General features: G+C 42.5%; 2 long non-coding RNA genes across 2 annotated transcripts; both read left to right on the top strand.

Moving 5' to 3' along the window:
* Positions 1-1750: 1750 nt before the first annotated feature.
* LOC128018241 (uncharacterized) lies at positions 1751-3007 on the top strand. The gene is made up of 3 exons (XR_008184788.1): positions 1751-1951; positions 2404-2657; positions 2910-3007. It is a non-coding gene; the product is annotated as an uncharacterized LOC128018241 (long non-coding RNA).
* Positions 3008-3086: 79 nt separating this feature from the next.
* Positions 3087-4679, top strand: LOC128018243 (uncharacterized). The gene is made up of 3 exons (XR_008184790.1): positions 3087-3137; positions 3266-3330; positions 4037-4679. It is a non-coding gene; the product is annotated as an uncharacterized LOC128018243 (long non-coding RNA).
* The last annotated feature ends 4328 nt before the right edge of the window (positions 4680-9007 follow it).

Genomic DNA, 9007 nt, shown 5'->3' on the forward strand with positions numbered 1-9007 from the left:
TAAACATATGATTTGTCCAATTTCAATATATATTTTATACAAAATTAACAAAGGTGAAAAAGATACACCATAAAAAGTGTTTCTTTACAGTGCTATTTCTACCTGCTTTAACCTATACATTGTTGTTATTAACACCATGAGACAAAATATTATAAAAGTTTCAATTCACTTTTATTTTTAATATTTATTTATGAAGTTAGTTTGACATACTTTGTATCATTAACAGTGCTAGTGAAAAAAAGCTAAATAGTCATAAATAGTTCGTATGATCAAACTTTTGGTCTTTGTATATGTAATAAACAAAATTTTTTAATTTTCTAAAGAAAATCTGTGCTGCTGTCCCATGCAAATGTCAATGTCACAATGCTAAAGTGTTGAGGATGGCTGGCAGGGGTGACATTGTGCCTCCACCGGATGTGACAGTTGTTGCGCCATGCCACAACAGCTAAAGTCTGTCTACACTGGATGCGACAAAGCGACCATTGAAAATCATTAGAAATTTGTGTACATTACATCATAAATAGAATGCAGCAGCAGTTTTCTGTCAGGGATTTGACGTGTCGCACCGCATCCAGTGTAGACAGCATCACCGGTTATAATGAAATCTATAGTGTTTTGTTGCACCGCGTAGCTCATGTCCAGTGTAGACACGGTGTGAGTGTTTTTTTAGCGAATTCTTTTGCAGTTGCTAGGGTGTTGTGTGAGTGATTGCTAGGTGGTTACGTATTGCCCCAAAAGTATCTACCCACATGTCTCTATGTGATTTTAGTCTCTAGGCATAATTTATGTCTCTCCTTGTAAATCTACAGGATTCTTACATCCATTTTATTTCTAGTCATAAATCTGGTCACTTAAAAATATTAAAGCACACTTCTACTCAGCAAGCTGCATGATTTGAGACATCATTCATGCCAGCAGCAAAAACAGTCTGTGATGAGTTATATGCGGAAGATTTATACTCAGGGTTAGGGGACTGTTTAAATCCTTAAACCTATGAGAAATAAAAATAGTGATGCTTGCTATAGCATATGTTTTCATGTCTCTGCCCATGATAACATTGTCAGACACAGCAGAATGAAATATGCCCAACTTTTCTGACACAGACGCTATTTAAATGGAACAGAGATGACATCACTGAATTCAATGATGAACTGCCTTTAACTGTCATTTTGCATTATTGACACACTGTTTTCCTAATGAATGTTGTTCAGTTGCTTTGACGCAATGTATTTTGTTTAACAAAAGACTTGACTTGACACCTCATGTGAATGTCACTTCAACATGTAAATGGACCAAAAAATCCAAAGATATGGCAAATAATATGAACAATCAAGGGACAGTTCAAAGACACTGATGTTCCCTATCAAAAGCTACACTCAATGTTTCATTTCATAAACGCTGATGAGAACATTCTTTGTTCGACTGGTTTTGAAATTTGTGTGGCAAACACATGAACAATTTGACTTAAATAACCTAATTCCGTGACGTCAATGGAATGCGTGCATCTTTTTAGTTTATAAATAGACGTGAAATGGACACACGTTTAGGTTTGTCTTCAGGGACCATATTTTATGTGTGTGCAGGCTTTGCACTCCATGATACTTCACAGTTTTCGTTTGTTTAAAAAAAAATCCTGATGGTTTAAGAGGACAACTTGTAGTCACTTCCTGTCATTTCAAAGAATAGTAAAACAGTGAACGTGACTACACTCTAAAAAACGCTGGGTTGTTTTTTCAACCTAAATGCTGGGTTGAGGCCGTTGGATAGGACTTTGGGATGTTTTAACCCAAGTTTGGGTTGAAAATAACTCTCTTTTTTAACCCAGCGAGGCTGGGTTGAGGACGCGGACGTGAAGGAGAGCACGCACGTCACGTCAAAATCGTACGTCTCCAGTGCGAGCAGCCGCCATTTTCTCAGCCTGATAGAAGCGAGAAGCGAGTGAAAGACTATGGTAAGTATATATTCAAAATGTAAAGTTATCTTTTATTGTTTACCCGGTTGTATGAAAGGCTGAAGGTTTTATGAAAGGCGGAAACAAAGGAGCTTAACGTTATATATATATATATACAAAAAAAAAAGAACGGACGCGGTTTTCGCCTCAGACACGGAGGTCTTAACTGCCTCATGTAACATTACTGAACGGAGAATGTACTTTTAATATAACGTCCGTGAATGTATTTTGTCATATTTACATAAGATTTTACATTATCTGTACTTTTTGAGGCGTTAACAGACGGTTATGGTCACGGTTACGCTCATGTGAATGTCTTTTTTTTCGCGGTTAAACTGAATGTGTGTTTGTCTCCTAAAGGTAACGGCATTGTGTAGTAAAGACTAGCATAATTATTTTGAGGCTGTTGAAGTGGTAACTGTTAAAAGTATGTTTTACATGTAATATTTCAGACTTGTCCAGTTCCTGTCTTCATTGTCCTCGCGCTGAGAGTTAAAGACACAGAAGCTGTTTGTGTGAGGAGTCACAGACCTGTGTGAGGATGAGGAGGAGGTGTTCTTCTGAAGAGAGGGACAGACGGTTTAAGGAGAGTAAACTTCAGAATAACATCAATTTATCTTTATTTTTACTAAGACTAAAATAATGTTGTTGTTTTTTTAGATGTTGAAATCCAGAGACAAGATAACTTCATTCTTTTGAGACTGATGTAAGTTAAGTTATTATTACTTTTTTTTTTTTTTTTTTTTCTTTTTAGAAAATTTATGTTTCTGTTGTGTCCTGCCTGTTAACTTCACATTTCTGTCTGTGTGTGTGTGTATGTGTATATATATATATATATATATATATATATATATATATATATATATATATATATATATATATATATATATATGTATATGTGTATGTATGTATGTATATGTTAATATTTTATTGAAACCATTGATGTCCCTCTTTGCAGAACTCAAACTAACTGGAGTTAAGGACACACAAGTCTGCTTGTGTGAGGAGGAGGTTTTCTCAGCTTCTTCTGAAGAGAGGGAAAGATCGTTTAAGGCAAGTAAACTTCATAATTTCATGTTATCAGTTGTTGTTGTGTTTTACTAAGAGTAAAATAATGTTTGTTTTTTGTTTTTGTAGATGTTAAAAGCAAGAGACATGGGAGAGCATCATTCCTTTGAGTTTTTATGTAAGTTATTTTTAGAAAATAAATTTTTCTGTCGTCTCCTGCCAGTTTACTTCACATTTTGATGCAACAACAGTGTGATTACGTGCTTATTTCATTAAGACCATTGATGTCTGTGTTTTTTATTGCAGAAATCAAACCAACTTTGGAGTTGTCTGATTTGGAGAGTCATTATTCTTGGTCTTCGATCTTAGAGGTAAAGTTCACACAAAAAATCATTTACTTGCCCTCAAGTCATTCCAAACCTATAAGACTTTTGTCTGTCTTTACAACATACATTAATATATTTTTAGTTTTCTCATAATATTTGTTAATCCATTTATAGTTTAGTTAATCAGTATTTTCAAGCTTCATAAATATAGAGTTATTGTAGAAGTAAATTCTGATATTTATATATGAATACATCTTAAATTATATGATAGCAAACATGTATGTTCAAAATAAAATACTGGTCTCCCAGACCAGCAATGGAGGACACAAAAAGAGAATATTAAATGTATTCATATGTTTTCCAAAAAATGAGCAGAGTTTGTATGAGTCTGGAAAAACATGGGGAGAGTAAATTATGAACATTTTAATTATTTGGTGAACTAACGGTTTGAAGAACAGCTCTCCATGTACATGAATATTGTGAGGTATGTGAATGTCATGTCTGTTTTAATGTTTCAGTAAAGAAGCTTTCTGAAAGCAATATTTATTCAAACAATATCGCATGTCCTCACACTAGTGCTGCCATTATAGCCTCCTGGAGCGCTGTGGTGGACTGAGACATTAAACAACCGCACAAAGTGTTGAAACTTTAACACAGATTATTTACCTATCCTTACGGATGTGAATACACCTCTACCTGAAAATGGATAGTTTAATTAAATGTTTAATTTTTTCATAAGTGTTTCTCTCAGGCCACTGATGAAGAGCAGGCGGTGACTGGGATGAATGCTGATCAGAGAGGAGAATCTTCTTTCCTCTAAACAGCAGTGGTTTTAAAGGAGGACGCTGCCCTGGATGATGTAGAAGATGTCACATGCTGTGCTGATGGGGTTTTTTCATGATTACATCAGTTATGCTAAAGAGATCATGAAAATTGACCGTGATGCATGATCTGTATTCATGGACTATGAAACAAACTGTAAGTGTATAATTTGTAAAAAAAAAAAAAAAAAGTTAAATGCTTTTTCTGTGTTGTTTAGTAGAAGAGTTTACACTCTGTCATTCATACACCTGCTCACATTCTTTCACACACACACACATGCGTCTGTTAAATGTTATAATATCAAAGTTAATGTTGTGATTTATTTGTGTACTGTCATGCCAGAATAGTTGGAAAAAAACCTAACTAATTGTAAATTTATTGTATGTGTTTTCGTATATTTTTATACAATATATACAATTGAACAAAGTCCAATTTGATCTTAAGTTATATTCATCAAATGTTCAATGCTTTATGAACTCTGTAGCTGTTAATGCTATCCTTTTCTGCATTTCTTCTAACATGTTACTTTTTGACTTTTCTCTTGTTTTTAATAAATATTTTCCTTTTGATAATTATTATTTGTGTGTAAAAGTGATATTTAAAATGAACAACATTTGTAGGTTTAATGCCTAGCTCAATTTGGGTTAATTTTAACGTAGAAATGCATCGTTTCCCCACATGGCTGCACTCTGCGAGTTTATTTTCTGCCAGCAGGAGGCGCTAAGAGCGGGAGAGGTAGGTTTCTCCGGTAACGGCTGCAGAGCGGTGCTGCGCTCACAAACGCTGCCTTATCAAGCACATGCGAAATGATATCGAACATTTTCTAAATACAGTAGTTTTCCTTCTGAAATACAGTGATAAAAAACACCCGCTCTGGTTTTTGAAACCCTGCAATATAGTCATTTTAAACCATAAAAAAGGCAAGCCAGCAGGCTGGGTTAAATATGATAACCCAACTGGTTGGGTTAAAATAACCCAGCGCTGGGTTCGTCCCTTTTTGACCCAGCGCTGGGTTGTCAAAATAACCCAAATTGGGTTGTTTTCAACCCAGCAGTTTTTAGAGTGTAGTATAGACACCTCATCCATTTGGGGAGGTGCGCCTGCAGTCAGAGGAGCGATGTGGAACGAGGTAAAATTAAAAACCCAGACTTTACCCATCAAAGTGCTTTGTGCGCTACTCACTTCCTTCAAAGAAAAGTGAGCCACCACTCCCTCAGTAAAATCGTGGGGGTCGCAATAAGAGGCAGGTCCTTCCCTTTCTCTTGTATTCTTGCCAGATCGGGAGGTTCTCGAACCCACTTCTAAACCGTGACCCGGCACTTCTTTGGATCAGAAAGAGGACATCTCCTCTCTTGCTTTGGAGAGATGCAGACTGAGAGTGCCACTTCGGAGTACTCCTCTAACAAGGATAAAGAGTTACTCAAGGTTGTGACTCAGGCAGTGGCTACAGTTAGACTGGCAACAGGAGTAAGAGACCCCCAAATTGCTGGATGGTAGGTTTCTGTCAGGTGAACAAGAGTGAGAGGGGTCTTTCACCCTTCTTTGGCAATCTCCATGATGAGTTAACTCGTTCATTCTTTATTCGTCCCTTGTTGTTTTCATCTCATATCTCTGTGTCCTCGCCATTGATTTATTTGACCATCGTGGATGCAAAGGTCCAGGGCAACATGATGATGCCCCAGAGGCTGATAATGCCCTGCACACCATGGCAGTTCTGCAGGTGTACCAGGCTGACCTGCTAAAGATTTGATCATGCGCAGTTGCATTGATAAAGAGACATTTTCAGAACTTCACTGGGCCACAGATCAGTCTTTCCAGGCGACTAAGCAGACAGCCCGGCCATTCTATGGCTGCTATGGTTGCCATGAAGAGGCACCTGTGGCTGAACCTCACAGGCATCAAGGACAGGAACGTCTAAGGTTACGTATGTAACCCTGGTTCCTCGAAGGAACGAGACGCTGCGTCGAGAACGATTGGGGAACGCCCCCAGCGTGACGTCTCTGAATCATGTGTGTAATCAGTCCAATGGATGGGCGAGACGTCATAGGCGGGTGACGTCAGAGACCAGGAACCATAAAAGCCAGAGAAACACAGCCGGCACCAGCCTCAAAGGATGAAGCAAGCGCCGGCCAGAGATGCCGGAAGTGTGGCACTGTGACGCAGCGTAAAATCTTACAAAGGTCAAGGGCGTGGACCACCCCGCAGCCTCGCAGATATCATGCATAGAGACACCTGCTAGGAAGGCCTTGGAGGCCCCCACACTTCTAGTGGAGTGAGCCTTGACCCCCAGGGGAGAGGGGAAGTCAGAGGACTCATATGCAAGAGAAATAGCATCTACTATCCACCAGCTGAGGGTCTGTTTAGTAGCAGGAAGACCTCTCTTAGGGGGACCATAACAAACAAACAACTGGTCCGCCCTTCTCCACAGGGCAGCTCTGTGAACGTATGTGTCCAATGCTCGCACTGGACACTTACAATTAAGCTTCTTCTGGTCTGGCTCCCTGAAGGGAGGAGGACTGAAGGCCTGGAGTACGACAGGCCATGGTGTGGAGGAGGGAACCTTAGGGACATACCCCGCACGAGGGTAAAGGAAAGCTTTAGCCAGACCGGGCGCAAAGTCTATATAAGAAGGGGCCACAGAGAGGGCCTGCAGGTCCCCAACTCTCTTGAGAGAAGAAATTGCCAACAAGAAGACAGTTTTAATAGAGAGAAGGCGATCGCGATCTCCTCAATAGGCTCGAAGGGCGGCCTACAGAGAGCTTCTAACACCCCGGCCAGGTCCCACGTGGGGACACGAGAACATACTGGAGGCCTCAGCCTCAGCGCACCGCGGAAGAAACGTGTAACAAGAGGGTGTCTGCCCACTGACTGGTCACCGAGAGGGGCGTGGTAGGCCGCAATGGCCGCCACGTAGACCTTCAAGGTGGAGTGGGTCAACCCTGCGGAGAAACGGGCCTGCAGGAATTCCAGCACTGTACCAATCGGGCAGTTAACTGGGTCGAGCTGGCGGTCTCCGAACCAAGAAGTGAAAAGTTTCCACCTCAAGGCATACAGTTTCCTCGTAGAGGGAGCTCTGGATTGGAGGATGGTCTCAACAACCTCGGTTGAGAGACCAGAAGCTAACTTCCACAGCTCCGGGCCGGGTTGGACTATGGTGCCCTCCGCCTGTGAGAAGAGATCCCTCCTGACGGGAATCTCCCAGGGAGAGCCGTCTAGGAGGGAAATCAGGTCCGAGAACCATACTCGTCCCGGCCAGAACGGAGCTACTAACAGCAGCCGGACACCGTCCCGGCGCACTCTCTCCAGAACTCCCGGGAGCAGAGCAATCGGGGGAAAGGCGTACAGACGAAGCCTCGGCCACGTCTGCACCATGGCGTCCAGCCCCAGTGGAGCTGGATGAGTCAGAGAGAACCAGAGGGGACAGTGCAATGTCACTCGAGTCGCAAACAGGTCCACCTGAGCCTGGCCAAAAACTCTCCAAATCTGCTTCACCACCTCGGTGTGAAGCCGCCATTTCCCGGGCCTCGGCTCCTGCCTCGACAGGATGTCTGCTCCCATATTCATAAGCCCAGGAATGTGAACCGCTCTGAGCGAGAGGAATTTGTCCTGGGCCCACACAAGGATCTGGTACGCTAGTTTGTTTAGACGGCGTGAGTGCAGACCTCCTTGGTGGTTGATGTAAGAGACCACCGCTGTGTTGTCGGTGCGCACCAACACATGGTGACCTCTCAGGTCTGGGAGGAAATATTTCAATGCTCGATAGACTGCTAGCATCTCTAGGCAATTGATGTGCAATGTTAGATGGCGACCACTCCACAGACCGTGGGCAGGGTGGCCACTCATGACCGCACCCCAGCCGGTGAGGGACGCGTCCATCGCTAGCATCACGCGACGACAAGGAGCTCCCAACACCGGGCCCTGAGACAAGAACCAAGGCTTCCTTCACATATCCAAGGCACGTAGGCAGCGCCGCGTGACCTTGATCATGCGAAGTGGGTTTCCCCTCGGGGAGAACAGAAAGGCTGGTGCCGGCTGTGTTTCTCCGGCTTTTATGCTTCCTTGTCTCTGACGTAACCCGCCTATGACGTCTCGCTCATCCATTGGATTGATTACACACATGATTCAGAGACGTCACGCTGGGGGCGTTCCCCAATCATTCTCGACGCAGCTCGAGTTCCTGAATAGGAACTGGGCATTCCTCCTTAATGCCCCGTGTCTCCATCAGGCCTATTTGGCAGCTCTGCCAACATAGTCATCAGTAGGTTCCGGGAGGCAAAGCGGTATGAAAAAAACTCTCACACACTCCTTTTCTGGGCTCCTTACCTCAAAGAAGCTGAACCTAGTCGAGACTTGGTGGCTGACAGTCCTGACAAACATTAAAAGCTTCTTCCCAGCACCCTCATAGGTTTGCTGTCCAATCTCTGCCACCTCCAGTGTTTCAGAGGGCAGCGATCTCCAACAAAGTGTTTCAGTCATTTTTTGTCATGATGCTGGACACTGAACATGTAACGTCCTCCCAGCAAAATAAAGTGTCAAAACTAGTGCACCTTACAGAGAGTATGGCAGTGTGAAAACCCTAAAGATCCCTAAAGATTTTCGAGCTAGGCCAGTAAGTTGCTGTCCATTACTTTAAAAAAGTTCTAGGTCTCATGACAGCTGCATCCACAGTGATAAATTTGGGCTTCCTGCACATAAGACCATTTCAGTTGTAGTTTAGAGCCAGGGGATTTCATCCAATCGAAAATGTCTCAAGTTACGTATGTAACCCTTGTTCTGTGAAGGAGGGAATTGAGACGTTACGAATGGGGATCTCGCCCAAGAGCCCAATCACCTTCGAGTGGTACAAAACAAGCCAATGGTACACAAAGTATCTTGGTCTGCAGGTTTTGCATCGCGAGCT

This window comes from Carassius gibelio, chromosome A8 (genome assembly GCF_023724105.1).
Source record: "Carassius gibelio isolate Cgi1373 ecotype wild population from Czech Republic chromosome A8, carGib1.2-hapl.c, whole genome shotgun sequence".
Taxonomy (NCBI): Eukaryota; Metazoa; Chordata; class Actinopteri; order Cypriniformes; family Cyprinidae; genus Carassius; species Carassius gibelio.